Source organism: Amblyomma americanum, chromosome 11 (assembly GCF_052857255.1).
Source record: "Amblyomma americanum isolate KBUSLIRL-KWMA chromosome 11, ASM5285725v1, whole genome shotgun sequence".
Lineage (NCBI taxonomy): Eukaryota > Metazoa > Arthropoda > Arachnida > Ixodida > Ixodidae > Amblyomma > Amblyomma americanum.
Genome location: NC_135507.1, coordinates 74,854,935 through 74,877,194, shown reverse-complemented (window position 1 = coordinate 74,877,194; position 22,260 = coordinate 74,854,935).

The following is a 22,260-nucleotide window of genomic DNA, read 5'->3' as shown; positions in this document are numbered from 1 at the left end:
TAGGAACGGATCTGTCTCCAGATTTAAATACCAGGATTACATAAGCGGACCTCCAATCCTATGGCACACATGTCGTATCGAGTGACTGTTGGAATGGAAAATGAGATACAACAGGAAAGCTGTGTGCTGGCAGGTTTGTTTTTTTTAACAGTTTCGCATTGATACCATCGGGTCCTGGCCTGGTGTGGTGATGTAGGCGTTCAATTGCACGAGCCGCGGCAAGCGCAGATATGTGAATGGGTGAAAAGGGAATCTGGATATCGGCCTCAGGAAGCAGCAGTGGGTTGTAAATGGGCAATTCGTCCGTGAAAACTTGTGAGTAGTGGCTATTTTGTTCTGCACACTGTTCTAAAGGTAGGCTGCTGCCGTTTACACCCATAAGAACAGGAACCGTACTAGCGCTTTTAGGATTAACAGTGTTCCAAAATTTCTTACGGTCACTTTTTATCTAACTAGGAAGTGTAAAATAATATATTTGTTTTTGGCTTCGGAAATTTGTTTTTCAGATATTTTGGAAATGCTTTTGTAGTTTCCCCAGTCTGTAGCTTCTTTTGATTGAACCGTTTTCCTAAATGGTCTTTTTTTTTCCTAATTAGTGCCCTACTGACATCTGTGGTAAACCAAGGATCGTTAGTACGTGTGCTTATCATTCGTTTGGCACGCAGGAATCTTTGATTTCTTTGAGTTTGTCACGAAATAATTTCCAATTTTCATTAGTCTTGCGGTTATGAAAGTTGGCCTGAAAAATATTTGTGAAAGTTTCCAGCAGCAGGCTGTTTTTTTCAACATCCGCACGTGCGTAGTTGTAGATAAGCTTTTTGGTTTTTGTTTTGTCGGTCCGTGGAAGTATAAGAGAACAGTGCAGAACTTTGTGGTCACTTAATTCTTCCAAGACGTGGATGTTTGAGAGCTCAGGATGGGTTGTTAGGGTCCCCGCCGCGGTGGCTTAGTGGCTAGGGTGCTCGACTACTGATCTGAAGTTCCCGGGTTCGAACCCGACCGCGGCAGCTGCGTTTTTACGGAGAAAAAACGGTAAGGTGCCCGTGTGCTGTGCGATATCAGTGCACGTTTAAGATCCCCAAGTGGTCGAAATTATTCCGGAGCCCTCCATTATGGCACCTCTTTTTTCACTTTCTTCTTTCGCTCCCTCCTTCATCCCTTTCCTTACGGCGTGGTTCAGGTGTCCAACGATATATGAGACAGATACTGCGCAATTTCCTTTCCCCCAAAACCAATTATTATTATTATTTGTTAGGATAAGGTCCAGGATATGTTTACCGCCAGTGGTCTCGTGAACAATTTGGGTGAGCTGGTGATATTGAAGTAAATAAAGGAGGTTAATGTTCTCCTGTCAGTTACTATTGGAGTCAACAGTTAGCGTCACAGGAAAGTTAAAGTAATCTGCTAAATATAATAGGCAATTCGGGTGCTTTACAAGGATATGCTCGATAGCGTCAGTTAACAGTTCAATGACTTCAGGTTGGCTACTTGGTGGCCTATAACAGGCGCCTAAAATGCAAAACACATGACGAAGTTGAGCAGAAACCCAGACTATTTCTAAGGGAGAGTCGATAGGGGTAAGAGATCCATGGAAGTCTTCGTTAATCGCAATGAGCACCCCTCCTCCTCGTCGAGAATCAGCCCTATCTTTCCTAAATAAAAGGGACGATGATGGAAGCGCGATGTCGTGACGTGCAACGTCTCCGGTTAGCCACGTTTTCGTACCCAGGATGATATCAGCTTAGCAGGTATGCGCAATAGCGTTAAGTGCGTCTACTTTGCTGTGTATGCTGCGGAAGTTTGCCAAGACCAAGGAGATTGGTTTGATTTTATTAAGGTTGGCTTTCTTTGCGCTAGACTGTCAATTCTCCGGGGGCGTGTGCCTGGAAGGAAGTTTTTTCACGCTGTCTGTTGCCGAATCATACCGGTAAACACCATTTTAATGTAGCCGCCGCGGTGGCTGAGTGGTTACGGCGCTCGGCTGCCGGCCCGAAAGACGCGGGTTCGATCCCGGCCGCGGCGGTCGAATTTCGATGGAGGCGAAATTCTAGAGGCCCGTGTACTGTGCGATGTCAGTGCACGTTAAAGAACCCCAGGTGGCCGAAATCTCCGGAGCCCTTCACTACGGCGTCCCTCATAGCCTGAGTCGCTTTGGGACGTTAAACCCCCATAAACCAAACCAAACCATTTTAATGTGAAACTTGTCAAACCTTACATAATAAAGCTCGTTTTCTCTGATATTCGCTTTGGCGAAGTCGCGTAGCTTTTTCCTTGCATGTAGAACTTTCGGGGAAAAGTTTTCGTCTAGCCAAGCTTTTGGTTCCGTGAGTTCTTTTAATTTATAAACGTTTTGAAATCCTTCGTGTTTAGATTTAAAGTTCAGAAATTAAACTATAAATGGTCAAGCTTAATCAGAACGTGGCTGGCCAAGGCGATGGACACTTTCGATGTATCTTAAGATGCTCGCTAAAGAAGTCCTTAACAATTTTTTTCTGTTTCTGCATAACCTTCGTGTTCTTCAGCGAGCCCGTTGATAATCAAGTTGTTCCTTCTCATTCTGTTGTTCATGTAAGTTCATCGTTTGTTTTGCGTATATTTGTCTTGACGTCTTCTACAAACGAAGGCACTGTTTCGAAGTTTTTCTTCATATCAAGTACAGCGCACATACTTTTCTCTATTACAGCAACACGGTCCTGGATGTTGTTTATATGTCCTGTTTGATTTCTTCTAGCGTTTCTGACGTTTTAGCATGGCATTCTTTTAACAGTGCGAGCACACCATCAACTTTATTTCCGGGGTTTGTTTTGACATCGCACGCACAAAGCAAAAGTAGAGTCAGGCATGCAGAATGAAATGCGTCTCGGGCAAAGTTCACGGACTACTCCCGCCCCTGGTCTAAATCGACAGTCTTGTTCACACACATGTACGCGACAGGAAGAAAATGAGCCGATGCGAGGGCGATATGTGCACAAACCCACACCAATTGAAACACAGCAAATGGGATCAGCGGCCTCAGGTATATGCGAAAAAATTGAGCAATAAGTAAAAAGGCCTAACTAGAAATCAAAGTGCACAAGTCACCGATATGCTCTTGTGGCCGCGAATCTCAGAAATGCGAAGCCGGAGGGTGGCTTTACAGGCGTCCATGGTGATGAGTCTGCTCCAGGAGGTGCTGTCTCGGTTTATGACGTCACAGGACGGGTCTCACGGGTGTCACGCAACGGAGACACCAGTAGACAGGTAAGGCGTTCGATGATACGATGGGATGACGGGATAATGGCGAGAAGCTTGCGCGGCGCCCAGTCTTGGTATCCACGCGGCAGGATACGAGTATCTAGAAAGCAAAGTGCACAAGTCACCGACATGCTCTTGTGGTCGCGAATCCCCTGAACAGAAATAAACAGAATACAAATGCAAAAACTACACAGAATGTTTAACGACATTCTAATCAATGAGAAAGCACGTATTTGCGCTACGCAGAAGACGATAAGCAGGCAGTGCCGCGGGACGGAGCGCTCGCGTGAGGCCAGCTGCGGACAGACACGCAAGAGGCGATTTTGCTCGTGGTTGGCACCCTTAAGATTAGTGCTTACGCGCTAATAATATAGGGTTATACGCATGTACCCCATTTCTGGCTGTGCGCGGCGTACTTGGAATGCTGTCTCTCCATCAGGAATAACTTCCATCAGTTATAACTTCACCTAGTCGTGGAAGGATCTTGTGCGGGCAGAAAAAGCAGTGCAAAGTTTTTTCATTCAGTCTTCGGCAGCGAATGGACGTCCAGGCCCATACCCGGACACCCGGTTTGGATTCCGTGGGGTGCAGGCGTACACTGTATGTCGGGCGTCAGTGCAGCTGTTGGACTTGAATGTGTAGCCAGGTAAGTCATCAAGCTACTTCTACGCGCTGCAGGTAAGTGGTGACGTCGAGGTAGATCGCGTCGAATACGTCCGGCTACATTGCATCAGCGTTGTCGTTGTCTCCATGCTATATACGAGATTTAATGGGGCGACCGGGTTGTTTTCTGGATTGTGTTGTTGTAAGTGAAGACCACGTAAGGTGAGATGGCTTGTGTTAAGCGTTGACGTAAATAGAAAGCATGACCGCTATGATTTTCTTCAGACGATCCGTAAGTCCATTGATGTTCGGGTGGTATTTAGTAGTTTTTCTGTTGAGTTTGATCTGGGTACACTGGGCCGTAAGTGCTGTTCCCCTATCCGCAATGAAAACATCTGAGGCACCGCGAAGCAAAAGTATTTGCTCGAAGAAAAATTTCGTGACTTCCGCAAAGTACACTTTGAATTTCGCTTAGGCGTAGCAGATCAGGGGCTCGGCGCTATACGAGTATCCTATTGTTGCCTCAAGATGACGTTAAGAAAGAGATTCTCGAAGGCTTGTAAGTTCAAAAAGGTGTTATGCGGACTTAAGTGCTAAGTTCGTCTTCCTGATGACGTCGTTCTATCAGGAGAAGTACAGCACTAAAAATCTGGGAGACATTTGACATCCGCCAATAAAGGTATGACGCGATAGCGTTAGTCGGCCCCGTGAGCGGCTCCTCTTGCTCACGCGGACAGGGACATTGTTTCCAGATTATGTGAAAGACCACACGACACACATACAAAGCCCCGCTTTAACCGAACAGTACGGATGTGCCTCTATTTTATACAATTCAAGGGTCAAGCTTAGATTCCCGACTTATTGCCCAATTGTCTTTTTAACGCACTTTTCTTTATATACATGGTGTTCCTTATTTATCTTCTAAGTTGTAAAAATTCTCCTGCGCAAGCTACTTTCCTCTTTGGGCACAAGCACAGACCATAAGGTAGCTTACGATAGTCTGCATTTTTCAATAACTAATTTCAACACCGAAAACCTGCAGTCGAGTGCGCGGAGAAGTTTCAGTAGCAGATTTGACAGACTACGCCATTTGGGGCACTGCAAGACCTGCCACAGTTGCGAGCAGGGATTTGGCTGTCTCGCAGTTCGCCAGATGGCGCAGCTTCTCAAAATGGGCTATCCCGCTCGCCTCAATGAACATTCTGCGCGCAGACGACTCCAGTTTTTCACCAATTTGAGCATTCCCTGTATTTGCATGCCCTAATCACGATTGAGTCATTTTGTGACCTTTTAATCACAGTTCATGTTATTTTTAATCACCATTCAATTCCGCAGCTCCACATTGACGTCTAACCTTCTCGACGAATCCCAATTTTTTTGACACACCTCCGGGTTCTCCGGTGAATGCGATCCTTATCACCAATGCGTTAAAATACGTTGCGGGGATAGCTGGTGATCGATTTTTGCATTAAGCGTAGTTTTTTTTTCAGACCAGCACACACGACAGGACAGTCGCTGACTGCAACTAAGGTCATTGAAGCGCACTCTCCTTACATTTATTTAGAACGAAAGCAGTGGGCGCATGCGCATTATCCATGCTCTATCCATGCATAAGGCCGACTCTCTTCAAAAGCATATTTATCTTAGAGCGATCACATCGCACACAATTCACATCCCAAATTATTCTGCTGCCCATTCTCGCCAAAGATAGCTGCATGTTCTAAACTGAGAACATAAATTGACGTCGACTGGAGGTGTTCATTGCTGATTGCTATCAATATTTTCGCGGAAACAAACGCGACACATAAAAAAACGTGACGGCCGGGGTCACCTCCGGCGTGCGCGCCTGCCGCTGATTTCCTGCTAAATAATGGCAAAGTCGCCAAGGTCCTTTAAGCTTTTGACCAGCAGGAGTTGAGTGCATATGTAGGCAGTCTGGGGGAAATGTCGAGTGCCAACACAGAGACCGGCGAAACAGGAACAGTACGCTTTCTCCACGCAAGGTCCGTGAAGACTTTCGTGTGCTAGCGTGATTTTCCGATCATCGACAGCCACTCCTTCACCACAAATTCGATCTGATAGTTTTCGGTGCCCTTCGAGAATGTCCAAAGTGCTCAACGTCAAAGACGCGATTAGCCCCAACAAAACAGCGCGAATTTCGGCAAAAGCAAGGAACGCCCATACATTCGTAAGCGACGAGCTATGCGCGGACCTCCACTCGTGGCATGTTGCCAGACTTGGCAGCGTCCCCTGAAGTTGACTTTACTCGCGAATAGCTGGGCACGCGATTGGGCAAAACAGTCAAGCGAAATCTTCGCAGCGCAGGTGATATCAAACAATAGACTTACGAAAGTTCGAAATTCATCGTCTCACCGATTCATCAATTCAGCTTGCTAACAAGACAAATGAGGACGAGACCGGACAAGCGCCAACTTTCAACTCAACTTATCAGCTTTTAACGAGCAGGAGATGAGTGCATATGTAGGCCGCCTGGGGGAAAGGTCGAGTTCATGGCGTAAACGGCATTTGTTTTTGTTTTTCCTTTGTTTTGGACGTTATTTCATTATGCATATTCAGATCTCTGAATCCGCAATAAGAACCTAGTGAATGCTAGCGCTGTCCTGTCTCGTCCTCCCTTAATGGTGTGGAAACCCTAAACCCTTTCCAAATATCCGCCGAGTCGAGCAAAATGGGCCCAGATAAACTCAGGCGCTGCCACCGATGTTCTGGGTAATTCCTTGGATGTTGTCCCCCTCCGAAAAAAATTTTGAATAATCAGGCAGCTTCCCCAGAGTACCTAGTACTTAGATCATTAGTACCTAGATTGCGGACTAATTAAATCAACAGTGGACGCAGCTGTATCAAGAGATTTGCTCCTCCGTGGGGACTACGTGGACTGGAACATCTGAAAGCAATTGTTTATTACTGCTCCAGCCGCCGTGTCAGAGAGCATGTCAATTAAGCTGGTGGAGGCAGTCATCCTCAACTTCAACGCACTGATGTTTTTACACGTGCTTAAAAAATCGCTGGTATGGAGAAAGAGACCACCTAAGAAAAACTTGCATCGCAGTGTTCTAGATTGAAGGGAAATGGTGCAGGATTTAAACGGCGAGAAGTGTTTGAAATTGACATTGGTGTCCATAGGAGGTTACGATGGTAAGTGGGCGTGGTTGTGAGAGTTGATTTGCGTGACCATCCGATCAAAAAAAGGGCAAAATCAAGAGACAAAAGGTTTTTCTGAACTCTATCAGTTTTTTTAGAAACACCAAGCAATTCATAGCCCGTCAATTTGGATGCACTAAAAGCTCGAAATGAAGACTTCTGAGGGCGGATGCATTGCCGGCACACCATTTATCCGCATCGCAACAAATGTCTGCGGTACACACAAAGCTTAAGCACATGAACACACTCGTAAACATGAACGTAAGATAACTAGCGGAATATGAGTAATGTGCGAAATGCTCGAAAAGCGACGAGTCTGTGGTCAGGCACGTACACTTGGTCGAAGCATCAGGTGACGCCATGCATTCTTGTCAAATGCAGTGTATCTATAGTAGCCGGAAGAAAAAAAATGCGAAAAATAAAAAGCGGTAAAACTAATTTGTCTTTCGTTGCGACCAGAAACTGGCACGTGTTTCCGGCGTCGACTACAATTCTGACAGCAGTTACGACGTCCGTCAGAGGTTGCAATGGGAGCACAAGTTTTCCTTACAAGTAAGCGCAGCACACACTGCTTTGTCCCATCAGAAACCAGAAAACATGCTCCCCTCAAACATCTCCCACAACGATGGATCTCATTTCCTCATCAGTCTATTATGGGTCTTATATAAACGAAGTGAGATTAGGCGTTTCATAATTCTCATTTGCTATATCTCAAAAGTAGGCAGATATTAACACTATCGTTTGCTTTTCGGCAGAGGTGTCTGTCAGAGTAATAATATAATGTTGATTGGTATTGCATCAAGGCAATCTCTACTGCAAAACTGCAAACAATAGTGCCGGTAATCAAAATGAAAAGATATTCTTTCAAGGGGGAATGCTGAATTCATCAAAACATAGTTGATAGCACAAATTAAGTTCTAGAGGAGCATATATCAGCGAAGGTAGGGAGGAGGGTCGGGAAAAGTAGGGGAATAAAAGTACCACAGAAGCACTTCGATGCACCACAATGAGAGGTTTCCAGTGCGGGCAGTCAGGCGAAGAAATTGCATTTCTTCTCGGGATTCATCTTTGCGCCAACAGGACAGTTGAACGAGCTTGCGAAGGCAGCAGTATTGCGCACTATTTTGTTACAATCCGCCGTGAAGGCGCTCTTGAAGCCGCGTGCAGTGCAGGCCATGTGACAGAGGGTCATAAAGAAAGCCTTCAACGGTGCAAGGTCTTTTGCAACAGGGAGATTGCCGCTTCCACTCTCATCAGCGTCTTCCAGTGCAGCGTATGTGATTTCAAGCGCCGGCACCTCCGGAAACACACTGCCCTCAGCACGGGTGTCTAGGCAGCGGTCCCTTTCGTGGAAGGCTTTTCTCGATTCCGCAGACCAAACGCTGTCAACGCTCGTGCCTTCGGCAGCCAGCGTATACCCACTTCGTCTAAAGCCTTCACCAACTCTAACGCCAGCAAGTACCCCAAAGCACCGAAGAACATGGCGTTCGTTCCTTCACTGTAGTATAGGGGCGTGTTGAAGAGGTAGATTGGCACATTAAGGCTCCCCGAGGCATTGTCATATTCGGGGTAGGACGGCGGGAAGTTCTGTGGCAACATGAGCGCGTCGTAGTACGCCTAAGAATCGTTGATATGACGAACTTTCTCGTGTGCAGTGCGTATGATCCTACGCGCTTGCATCCAGTGTTCGCCGAACGACCCCTCGGTGCTTGGGTAGTCCTTGTAAATTTCCTCAAGCTCATGTTTTTCCAGCTTCTCAGGCCTAGCTCGCATCTGAACTGACGCTATCTTGTCGCCGACGAAGCGTTTGCTACGGTCGTATAGCCACATTGTGTTCTCAACGTTCTTGACGGCTGCCGAAACCAGTCTTTGGAACCCAGTGCGAATGGCGTCCTGGCCATTTTCTTCCATGCGGCTGAAGAGGTCGATCGAAAGCACGAGCACCTTGTGCGTGTCTTCGACGTGGAAGCAGCAGAATAGGGAGCGGTAGGTGGTAACCTTGTACTTGGCGCCGAAATGTCTCAGCAGCATCCCTGGTTCGGCTATCGGCGCGTACATCTGGAGGAATGTCCAAGCAAACTGTCGGAGAAGTCGCGGTTCGGGGTACTGGCCGAAGAATTCACCGACCGTCTTCAAGAGGTCCTCGTTTCTGAGGCTAACGTCGTCGCTGGCACCCAACCGAGGATCCAGCTGTATGTTTTCTTGGAGGACTTTGATCCAGGTAGCAGTCGGAATATTGTGCGAGTGATCACCAATGTTTTCGAGGCGGAAGACAGCCGGAAGATTTCTTGGGGTGAAGATCAGTTGACTCAGCCCTATTAACACATTACCTTCCATGGCACGGGTGTCCTTGATGATATCATGGCGGGTATGTGGGTTCATGGAAGTCGTGGTGTTACCGCAAAGATCACCGTAGTAACCCATCCAGTATGCTGTGTAGCTGGTGCTGTCGTTCACAGAGTCAAACTGGTTCAGAAGAATGGGTAACGCTGGCGCAGGCTTGAAAGCAAGGCGCCACTTTCCAAAGACAGGCTGGGGCAGCACGCTGATATCGAACCATAAGTGGACCTGCCATTTGTATGAAAGTGCGAGCAGTACTCCCAGTGCAGTCGCGTTCGATGGAGACGGCTCCGGCCAGCTGAGACCCATTTCCCGCATGAGCGCCCGGAACTGCTGCAGGTAGGCGCCGCCGGGGTTCTCTGCGCCCATGCAGGACTTGTGCATGCTGAGGGCCTTGTGTGCCACCAGGAACTTGTACGTGCCTTTGAAGAGCATGGTGCTGAAGTCTGCGATCCGCGAGAAGGCGACGTCGTCGACGGGGATTTTCGAGTGCTCCCTGTGGTCACCAGGAGGCATCCAGGCGGAACAGACGTAAGCTGAAAAATCCTCGCATGGGTCGATGCTCCTGTTGGGGTTGGACTTCAGAAGATTGGCATGGAAGTGGCAGTCCACCGTGTCACAGTACTCTGACTGTTTTGCAGGCGCGTTCGGAGGCCGGTATGTCAGCGCGATAATCGTCGTGACAATTGCTATGAGCAGAACCGTTCCGACGCATGCGGTAACTGCGAGGACAGCTCTTCTCGTAGGAGTGAACTGCGGAGAAAAAGAAACAGACCACGCTCCAACTTTAGCGCATTGTATTTGGGGAGCAGTATGTTTTTGTAACGTTTCACTTATCTTTCATTTGATCCGGCAGGACAACCAGTTATGACATTAACTGCGAGGTGTAAGGAAGCAAGCGGGACTAACCACATGGGAGGCATGCTCTATGCCGTCACCTAAAATTCCGCCATTTGAGCAGAAAAATTTGTTTTGGACACATTTTTCGGACAGCAGTCAGGGAAATACCCGCATTTTCCCTTCCGTCATTTTCTGGTATGTTTAAATCAATACTTGCTTTGTTCAGGGTCAGTGAAAGCCAAAAAGCAGGATTTTGTCAAGTATTAATCGTCGTGCGTGCTTGTATTGTCTTTGTTGGCAGTAACTCATGCAACAGAGCTTACCAGGACTGCTAGCGATGGCAAGGCTTGGCCTTATTCCTCAACAGCGAGAAGTGGGAGCAGTGTTAGTTCATTGCGTGGGGGAAGCCGCCAAGGCGGTGTAGATTTTAAATAAGGCAGTAACTACACACCAGTAGTCCTGGCTATAGCTTGGTTCGTAAAGCGGCTGCACCGCTAAGACTGTGGCCCCGGGTTATGTCCCAAGACGGGCTAATTTTTCCTCCACTACAAAGTTTCCGCGAAAACTGCATAGCTGTACTGTGTAATCGAATGGCTGCGGTTGGATGGATGGCAATGAATAATCATTCCCTTAAGTGAAATTAAAACTACCTTCGGAAGTCCCGTAACCAGGATATGCAGGAGTGCGCGAGAATACGCGAGATGCCATCGCCTTTTTAATGCAATGGCATCAGAATCGTCATGAAGGCGAAAACTTTAAAGCGAAAAAGTTCGAAGCTAAAAGCCTTTTACTAATTCCTTACTCTATGCGGTAATTACACCTGTTAGTCTCGTGTCATCTGCCGAGAGGCTTATGAACCAGCATGGTCAAACTGTGTGGCCAGCTGGCTATATTGGCTGTACTCGATGCGATTAGCCGATACAACGTGCAACTTTCAGCACCAAGAGCCACAGTCGCTTTCAGTGTCGTTCGAGTGGGGCCTACAGTACAAAATAAAAATAACACCCCACTCGCAAGAAAAGACACGTCAAGGACACGAAAAATTGCAGACCAATAAGCTTGCTGACCGTTAAATACAAAGTATTTACAAAGGTAATCGGTAACAGAATCGGGACAACCTTAGACTTCAAACAACCAAATGATCAGGCAGCCTTTCGTAAAGGCTGCCCATTTCAACAATAGCCCATTTTCACACTATCAATCAGATGATAGACGAATGCGCAGGATATGACCAACCCCTATATATAGCCATCACTGTTTACGAGAAAGCATTTGATTCAGTGGAAACCTCGGCTGTCATGCAGGCACTGCGGAATCAGGGTGTAAAAGAGTCTTATGCGAGAATACTGGGAGATATCTGTAACGACTGCACAGCTACATTAGTTCTTTATAAGGTCAGCAATAAAACTGCAATAAGGGAGGGTGTCAGGCAGGGAGACACGATCTCGCGAATGCTGCTCTCCGCATGTTTACAGGAGGTGTTCCGAGGCCTGGATAGAGAACAGTTGGGGATAATAGTTCATGAAGAATACCTTAGTAATCTGCGTTTCCCTGATGACATTGTCTTGCTAAGTCACTCAGCAGATGAAATGCAATGCATGATCAATGTGTTCGAAAGACAGACCAGAACGGTGGGACTAAAAATTAATTTGCAGAAAATTAAAGTAGCGTTCAACACTCTCGCAAGGGAAGAACAGTTCACAAATGCTAGCGAGGTGCTAAAAGTGGTGAATATGTCCACTTAGGGAAGGTAGCGACCGCTGGATCCGGATGATGAGATGGAAATACCTAGAAGAGTAAGAACGAGGTGGAGCGCATAAGGCAGATTCTCTCAGATCATGAACGGTAATTTACCAATATTCCTCAACAGAAAAGTAAAAACAGCTGTATATTACCAACACTCACCTATGGGGCAGAAACATGGAGGCTACCGAAAAAGGTTCAGCTTAAGTTGAGGACAATGCAGCGAGCTATGGAAAGAAAAATGACAGGTGTAACGTTAAGAGACCGGAAGCGGGCAGAGTGGGTGAGGGACCAAACGCGGGTTAATGACATCAGTCGAAACCAAGGGGAAGAAATGAACTTGGGCAGGGCATGTACTGCGAAGGCAAGAGAACTGTTGGTCCTTGCTTAAGTGTAACGAGTGGATTCCAAAAGAAGGCAAGCGTAGCAGGGGGCGGCAGACGGTTAGGTGGGCGGATGAGATTAAAAATTTTGCGGGCATGCGGTGGCCGCAGCTGGCAGAGGACAGGGTTAATTGAAGAGACATGGGAGAAGCCTTTGCCCTGCAGTGGGCGTAGTCAGGCTGATGATGATGACACCCACCTCTTTCTCTGGGCTTGCGTGTGGGGGAAAGAAATGTCCACTTTGACGCCCAGTGCTCATCCTCGTGTTGGTCCTTTCTGTCAGGCTTTTCCTCCCCATGGGAATCCAACGCGCCTCCTTGAAGGACCCCCGAGGGAACGAGCGGCCACCTTGCTGCGGTTGTCCTCTGAACGCTGCCCAGGCCCCGCCAGGGCCGTGGCTGCCGATGCCGTGGAGCATCCAGCTGGAGACAGCATCGGCTGACAGGACAGTTCGACCTGTCTACTGGCAGCCAGCGACCGATCTGGTCCAGCAGTGACGGTGTCCCGTTCGTCTGCGCGCAGCAACGGCACGCTGCCACCTGGAGGCGGGGGACTGGCCGTCGGCGTCTCAGTGGTGACAGGGCCTGACGAAGGCTCCTTCTGAGTCGGTGAGGGTGCTGCAGTAGGAAGGGTGGTGACCGACGCTCTTCTGAGAAAGTTGTTCAGAATGAAGGGCTATCCAGAAACCTAACAACGGTACTAGCGCAACGGTCTTCAACCACTAACAATTTTATATATTTATTTTGCCGTTACGAAATTCCTGTATTATATTTCAGCCTGCAGAGAAAAAATTACCCGCCTCTTGGTATTCTCTGAATGGAAGATTGAAACAAGTAGAACAACATGCTTTAGAAATGCTGCAAAACAAATTACCCAAGATACTGAACAATTTACACGCTAGAAATATCCAACTAGAGAGCATCACATTCAAGACATCATGATCTTTTCAAAATATAGTATGTGATTTTTCCTTATGCCTTTTAAGCAGTGAATAATGTGTGCACGTGATTCGTAAGCGAAATTCAGTTACTAAGCCCTATGTTTCTTGCTTTCCATGTAGCTTGTAGGGACCTGCCCTGCAGCCCCCTGAGTTTGCTTTCCCGCGAGGCACCGTGCAGCGCAGTCTCACCTCGAGGCTGAGCGCATTCCCTTGTCAGTTACATTAAGTGGCAAGAGAGGGCGCCAGCATCGCTGCGCGGAAGACTGCCAAAGCCCGCGCGCGGGAGAGGGGGCATGGGGGCTTCGGCCAATACCACCTAGATAACTGGGTATAGATAGGTGGTATTGCTTCGGCTGGGATCGTCGGCGCGGGCGGACGTATCGCTCGAGGCTCCGCTATTCGCCGGCGGGGCGAGGAAGCGACGGGGAGACAGGCTCCCGTACTCGTCCCGTCCGGCCTTCGGAGTATATATCCCTTGCCCTGGCGCGGGCGAACATTCGCTCGGAACCTTGCTGGTGAGTCGGACGACCTTGATTCATTAGCGTACGTTGTTGCTAGCTGGCGTTATTGTTGCCGTAGCAATAAATGCCTGTTTGTGTCAGCCAATGTGTCGTTCCTTTGTTCCCTCAGAGCAAGGCCCGCCGTGGTCGGCGAGCGCTCGGTAGCGTACGCGATCACGGGGTCGGGTCCGGGCGGCTTTGAACCGTGTCAGCCGCGATTGAGTGGGGGGAACGTATTTATCTCCCCAATTCAAACCCCACAAGCTTCGCGTGATATTGTACACGTAGTGTGCTTTCATGTTATTGTTTTTCCACTTTATGCGAACTGCCAATGAAGGGGGCCTGTGGTCCTGTCAAGCTAGCTTTCCGGCAGCTTTTCCTGCAGGCCTGCTACATCATGCAAATGATGTAAAATATAGCCTTATTATTATTATTATTATTAGTTTTATTAAGAACCCAAGGATGACGAAACCTTACCTGCAAGAATGTATTAGCCCGAAACCACATATAGTGTGTGATATGAGATTTTGAAACCTCACGTATCCTCACCTAGCCAGTCCTGAAGAAACAAAGTGCACCCTGAAACAGGAATTTTTTTTTCATTTGAGGAAATGAGCTTGGGCAGTAAGTTTTTGTTTTATGACGCTTCCCGAGGGCTGTGAGGGATGCCATACTGGAACTCGTGGAATTAATTAAGGGTACCTGAGGTTCTTGAACGCCTACTGAAATCGTCCAGTACGTGGGCTTGTTCGCGTTTCACTTCCATCAAAGCCCATCCTTGTGCCCATCTTCTCAGTGTCATGGCTTGGGAAAAAAATACGCTTTCAAGTCGTGCTATTGTAGGCTTTAAGAGACAGTCTGCGAAAAAGGGCCAGAACTGACTTTGTCGCACAAAACGGATTTCGGTCACTCGAGGACCGATGCTGTCGAGTTGTGGGGTGGGGGGTCGCAGAAGAGCCTTTTTCCTCAGCATTGCGCTGCAGAAGAACCGAGCCCGAGGTCAGGGGAAACCTTGTGTCCATTAGAAACATGTTACAGACCTTTACCATAGACTTTAGTACGAAGTTTGAACTTCACACGCCACCTGCTGTGGCGTATGGGCGCAATAAGGCGCCACCTAGAAGTTGGTGCGTTACGCTAGCCACCATCCGGGATCATCCAGGTGGCGTTGTGATTTGCTACTTGGACGACCGGTTACGCCGACGACGGCACCGAACACAAGAACGGTCTCAAGAGCGCTCTAAAACGGTATGCAGCCTGAGGCACTGGGTATGGAACCCACATCCCCTCTCGAATGCGGAGTGGACGCATTAACCACTAGACCACTACTTCGGTATTCTAGTGGGCGTGCGGAGGTCTTGGCGGCCTGAACAACAAGGCGTGAAAGCACTGCGATAGCATAAAACATTCGATACCGGAAGCGGGCATAGTGGGTGAGGGAACAAAAGTGGGTTATGACATCCTGGTCGAAATCAAGAGTTGAAGAAATGGGCCTGGGCAGGGCATGTAATGCGAAGGCAAGATAACCGCTGGCCCTTAAGGGTAACGGAGTGGTTTCCAAGAGAAGGCAAGCGTAGCAGGGGGCGGCAGAAGGTTAGGTGGGCGGATGAAATTAGGAAGTTTTCAAGCATAGGGTGGGCGCAACTTTGAAAGCAGAGGGTTAACTGGAGAGACACGGGAGAGGCGTTTGCCCTGCAGTGGGCATAGTCAGGCTGATTGGGATGACGATGAGCTTCGTAAAAAAACTCTGACAGCTCATGTCGTTGTGATCCTTTCTTACTTTTCGCCCTTTCCCGCCATGTCTTCAAGATAGTACTACTATTTGTTACCTGTTACTTTGGCGACCTTGCTGTCGATTGCCTCGTTCCGCCGCTCTGCCACCAATTGCTTCGCTTTGTTTCCGCCTGTTCCTTCACGGAGCTGCTCTTTCGGGGAGGTGTTCCTTGAGGGGCGCTTCCCATGGAGAGGCTGGCCAGCGCTTTTGTCGGGTGTCTTCATAGAAGGCAAAATGGCATTTTTCTGGGCCAGTTGGTATGAATCCATGATTTGGGCCAGCATGAACTTTGGGACACAAACGAAGAGAGACACATGGAACACGGAACACAGCGTGTTCCGTGTTCCATGTGTCTCTCTTCGTTTGTGTCCCAAAGTTCATGCTGGCCCAAATCATGGATTCATAGAAGGACTCGCGGGTTTCCGTTCCCCAGGCGAAGCGCCTTTGCTTCGAGGCATCTTGTAAACGCCGCTGCATAGCGAACACGGAAGAAAAATGTACATCGCTTTGCGCTGCATTGCGGTACACGGGAACGCTGCCGACCAACTCGTGAAGTGGACTGGCAAGTAGTGCGTATTGAGAACTCTCTCATTAAACGCGAATCTTTAATGTGTGCGACTAGTTTAAACTGCACTTTGGACGTAGCTTGAGAGATTCACTGTTTCCTCACTGATATGGTCTAACGTAGGTGAACGTTTCTCTTTTATAAGTTTCGAAATGTGGTGATTCAGCGGCCACAATAAGGGAAAGACGTGGTAGCAATGAGACGAAGAAATAAAATCTTTGGAGAAGCGGTGAACGTTAGTAGTTTTCAGTTGAGACAAACGACAATGGCGATGCCGTTTTACTGTGAAGAGATTCTGCACATACTGCTCGCTGTAAAAAAAAAAAGCACAGCGAGAGACTGCTTGGCGAAGCCAAAGCTCGTGTCGTCTCAATGCGCTTTGAGAGGAGTCAATGATCTCGCACTACCGGACACTTTTACCCGTACCAAACAGCTGTTGGTCTCAGCGCTGCTAAGTGGAGGCATTGTTTCCTAAATTAGGAAAGAAGCTAGTGGAAACACGGGACACGAATGTTTTAAAGGCATCACGAAGCTCACGCGGCACCCGCGCAGTTAATAACATCGCCGTCGTAGCAGTCAGCCCGTTGGTGTGACATCTTGTGCAAGCCATGTTAGCCCTGAATGTCGTCCTCGTATTTCTGATCGCCCCTTACTCCCAGGGACCGAAGAGGCAGGCGCTCACCGAAGGTGCGTCGCTGTACAACAGGAGGCAGAGCAGGGATGGTGCCTGAGCGCAGTATACAAGAGAACCACAAAAAGGGGCCAGCAAAGGGATGAGCGATGCGACCGCACGGTGGGGCGATATGATAGGATAGGAAAACTTTTATTGAATCATAAGTATTTAGGCGATCAGAAGTCTTCTTGCTTGCTTCGCGTGTCGCTGTCTTCACGCTGCGCTGCAGGGAAGGCTTCTTCAGCAAAGGGTGGTCCCTCAGTCCAGGGCTCCACTGAGTTTGGCTGCATCCCGTGCGTGCTCTACCATCCTCTTTTGGACGGCGAGCTCGCAGCTGACGAGCCGGCTCTCCCAGTGCTCCGCACTCGGGGGTTTGTGTTCTCGGAATGCGTTGTTTCGTTCGCATTCCCATGTTATGTGAAATAGTGTGGGTGTGGCCCCGCACCACGGGCATGTGCCCCTATATTGCGTTGGGAACATCGCGCTCGCACGTATCCGAGTCTCGTGGTCATTCCGAGCACTGATGATGATGATGATGATGATTATTATTATGTTGGCTAGCGCTAGGCTACTGCTTCTTCGTCTTCTCGCGATCGAACTGGGTGCTGAGGCCTTAAATAGGACGGACGACCGATTGCACACGTTCGAAAGAGTTCAAGCGCAGATGCATAGGAAACAGTATGCCCAGGAGTGCCGCACTGTACCTCTACCATAGGCACAATTTTTTTTGTGCTTTAATTGGGCTTAAAGTGAAGTGCCCTAAGTGCATCCACGTCAACTAACCCGGCACTGTCGTCAGCCACTGCCGATGCTTCTCGATCGACGATAGGCTAGGCAGCAGTTTTTCATTTTCTCTCCGATTTAGTCGATCCCTCGTATACCATCAGGTTTTGTTCTCGCACGTCATCCCTAGGAGCCAGAGTGGGTAAGGGCCACGGAGTAAGATGGAAACGAGCGCCAACTCCGCTGATAAGTGGAGATCAATTTTGATACAGCGCAAAAAGCTCGGTGGGGAATCTGATAAGCGGCGCTTTGATTTGTTATTCACGCTGGTAGGACGCTCTCACCGCGACGTCGCTCCGACAGCTCTGGGGTTCTTGGTGCCGGACCGTTTCTCCCTCTTATTCTGTAGGCGTGCGCATGCGCCGTCGCATGCTTCGATCGTGGTTGTCGTCTACTTCGTGACGCTGTACTGGCGCATCTCCTGTGTTTGCTGTGCCACTGGCAGCGAAAATGTTTGGTTTCGCGGCAATGTCTACGAATGGCGCCTCGACCCGACTATTTCTGAAAGGAGTATAGCCAAGGGGGAAAAGCCGTGTCGGCAAACAGAGGGAATGAAGCGGAGTGACAAATTCGTACCTGCCGATTGCATTGAGGCGCGCCAGAGTTGATGCTCCTATCTTACTTAGAGAGAGAAAGAGGAGCTCTTTAATGAAAAAAGAACGGAGAATTTAGGCGCAGTTTAAAAATCGCAGTCATGCTACTCTATGCGGGGAAGGGAATTTGGGAGATAAAGGCGGAAGGAGAGCGGTGCGGAAAAGTAAAATAAAACAAATAAAAATGTGAAAAGATGCAATGCAGCCATTAAATGCGCACTGAGGTGCATCGGCGAATAATGATGTTACATATGAAATGATGAAGTGCATAGTCCGACATATGGGCTAACGAAGTTCACTGCGAGAAGAATGTATGAGGATTAAACATGCAAGGTGAAAATAGAGCTGGTCAAGATGCTCAGTGTCTTTTATATATGCAAATAAAAAGTTCTTTGCATGTCTCTGCTGCGTAGCACAGGCCAAGGGACCTAAAACACTTCCCATTTGTAGAGGCACTGGGGAGAGCTTCTGCATGCACTGTTCGTAGTGCGCACACTCCTCAGCATGTACAGGGCACTCAAGAAGGATAAGTCCCAGAGTTTCGTTCGAGCCCCAGTTTTCACCAAGCGCGCTGTTCATTTGTCCGAAACGATATCGCAAGCCGTTTCTAAATGCTGCGTTCAGGCGCAGTCGGTGGTAAAGGGTTCCCAGATGGCGAGGAATTCTGGGTGGGAGTCTTGATCTCGGATGTGGGTAGACGGAGCACAGAAATTGGTAGTGATGAGTCAGCAAGCACCAGAGCCGATGCGCTTCTTCAGAAGCACATCTTTTAGCCATTTTGGACGCATCAGATATCGTGAAGAAGCGAATGTATCGCCGATGTTGGTGGCCTTTGCGGGCCGCTTCATCTGCTATCTTACTTAGCGATATTGGCTAAACCTTTGGTGAGCTTGCACATTTCTGGGATGCGAAACAAAATCGACAGTACCAGTCGGACTAAAGCAGCTTACAGTGACCTAAAACGCCTGATCAGAATAAGAGGTTTATGGTGACGGGTCTGCGACACCGCCCCCATCAACAGCGGATGTCATAACCGCTCAGCCGACTATCAGCCGCCAAGGTTTAGGTGAGCAAACGACATCAACTGCTGCTGAGCATATGACACTGTGGGAGGCTTTCTGTCACTTCTGTGGAGTGTATCCTCAAGCGTGCTGCATACCTTCTGACTCTAAACTTGGGCTGCAAATTCTGGAATCCCTCTTGCCCTGAAGGTCGTGCCAGTATTCGGGACTGGACGTCGCTGAGCTGCATCCACCTGCTCAAGAAAAATGCCCCGATATAGCAAATGAGTGCATCTCGGGATACAGTGGGCGACGTGGAAATTAGAATGATGACGCAGAAGCAAAGAGCGCTGTCAGGCGGGCGTGTTTACCCTGTTGTTATTTAGTTTTTTTTCGCCTATTTTATGCGTAGTGTTGTGTGCGCCTACAGTATATCCTGCAGGTCATGGATATGCATGCCTTTTTACGCCCCTGAAGATTTGGATCCTTTTATTTAATTTCAAGTTCCTTCAGCCAGTGTTCATGTACTTCGGTATCCTTGTCTAGTACGAACAGTTGCATGCGCTGCCGAGGGATGAACGCAAAATTCCAAGACAAAGCACGTTTTCTCATACTGCATGCAAGCCTCCGCGGTGGCTCTGTGGTTCGGGGTCGAACCCGAAAGACGCGGGTCCGATCTCGGCCGCGGCGGTCGAATTGCGATGAAGGCAAAATTCTAGAGGCCCGTGCATGTACTCTACGATGTCAGTGCACGTTAAAGAAGCCCAGGTGGTCGGAATCTCCGGAGCCCTCCACTATGGCGTCGCTCCTAGCCTTAGTCGCTTTGGGACGTTAGACTCCCATTAACCATAAGCCTATCATACTGCATGCGGAAAGTGCTACCCTGATCTTTTAGTGTAAACGAGCGACTTGGTGAATGCAGCTGAATGACGCGGGACGTACGGAAGACGACGGGCAGACTCGCACAAGCGCAATAGCGATTGTCTTGTGCACTAGCCCAAGTGCCATCGTGCGAACATGCCTGTGCGTTAAGATGTTTCTTCTCAGACGCAATCACAGAGTGAGGAACACTGGAGCATTCTATTTCTGTAAAGTTTTCGTCATTACCTAAATGCGAGTTGTTGTGAAGCAGGGGGAAGGAGTAGGCAACACTATTTGTTGTTGTTGCCTTAGGGGCATGGCACACACCCACGACGGGGGACTGGCCAGAGTTCAGTGAGGAGAGCCCAAAGAAGAGGGTGCACTGGTGCCAAGGTAATGGTTGTGCCTTGGGTGATATATCAGAATAATTAAAGAGGAATGAAAGACAAAACACCGGAAGAGAGTATCAGAGAATTGTATTCATGAAAATTCCTAAAAAATCTTTTAAACGCGGTAATTTTAGACACAGTTAGCAAGGGAATCTGCAACACTACTGTTCAGGCATTTGGAGAGGTAAAAAAAAGAAGACAGCAATGCCCGCGAGAAAGACACGTTGCCGAGTAGAAGAAGAAGACGAACACGGTCGGAATGTCCGGTAAGGAAGCCAGGCCCATGATGCCTCCCAGACTTTTTCTCTCTGCGAAGTGCTATAGCAAGGGCAGCGTGGTCTCGCAGGGGCTGAACTTGGCTGCAACCGCCCTGCGCTTCTTTTCAGCGGTCGCTGCGGGCGCTTCGACTTAGCGCACACTGAAAGCTGGTACTTGCTGAGCTCAGCACCGGCATTCACGCACGAGCATTCTCACAGCATCAAAACCGTGTTTTTTCCTCTCGATGCAGTCGCTGGTTTTTACACACAGAGTGAGAAGAGGCTGTGTTATCTTCCTTATTACAGTGATGCACTGCTCTTCTTTGTTTTGTCGTTACGAGGAAGTCGCCTAGGCACTCGAACATAACGCCATGAGCCAGCGTTACGCAGACTCGGCTACCTCTTCTTCTCAAAGTGTACCATGAAAAGCTCCCACTTGTTTCATATTATACATGGGTGTGCTGTTGGCCAAAGCACTCCAGTCGACTGCCCTAACCAGCTAAGCCTTGTCAGCGACAAAGAACATAGCGCTGCTTTGTGGTGCCTACTCTTCAGCAGCATCGGCCTTATTTGCTCGATTACACACATGGTGCGGACCAAAAGAAATGGAGGGTGCTATTTCCTTTCCGAAATTTTTCACGCGTTGCTTAACTGAAATTGCAGGCTATGACGTGTGCATGCTGGCAGAGGACGTCAACGGCCTTTGTCATGAACAACGTTTCTTAATTTCCGAAAGGGAAGGTGTGCACTTTTAAACTGAATCGCATGCTCTGATTTTAAGTCCGCGCTTCACACGAAACGAGCACAGTAAAGGAGTGTGGCTTGATGACGCTTGTGCGACAAAAGAGACTGAACAAAACAACATACTGCGCTCTTTAAAAAAAATCAGCCTGCTATGGGGCAGTAATAGGATTCGTAATGCTCGATCCTAGCACAGACACGTTTTAGGTCGTTTTTCGTGAAGCAGTACAGGCCGCCACTTTGTGCGGCACAAATGCAAAAACCGCTGTGCGAAATCTCGAACGAGCTAAAGTGAGAACGTGCAGAGGCATATGGTTCCGTCGTCTTCTGCACTGAACGAATTTAATCCTTGTGCAATATTTATGCCAAGAGCATCAAAGATTCTGCAAGTGAATGCATTAAACCCTTTTTTATTAAGTGCTTACTGCGACAGTAATTAGTGTTTTGCAGGACATACCCAGAAATTATGGACAAAAGCATTTTTGAGCAGGAAACCTTTTACGAACGCAATGTTTATCATGTAATTTAAGGTTTAACTATAACATTCAATATATCCGCAAATCACCCGTCGGCAATATTGAAATTTTGTTTATATTAACGTTCTTGCTATCGTCAAACGCGTTCCTTATTGGTTTTCTGTGGCAGACTTGAATGTTCGATGCGATCGATGGAAACAATTTGAAAGAAAGATTTTCCTGCATATCGCAAGAATGAACCATTGCTTTCATTATTTTCGTAAAAGTATCTTACAATTGTACACTTTTCAAAATTTTTGTCCGAAATTGCTGCCATTTAACTTTATGATGAACCAACTAGCCCAAAAGCAAGTACTCCTGCCCCACCAACAGGCAGTAGGTCGAACATAGGATGTAGGATGT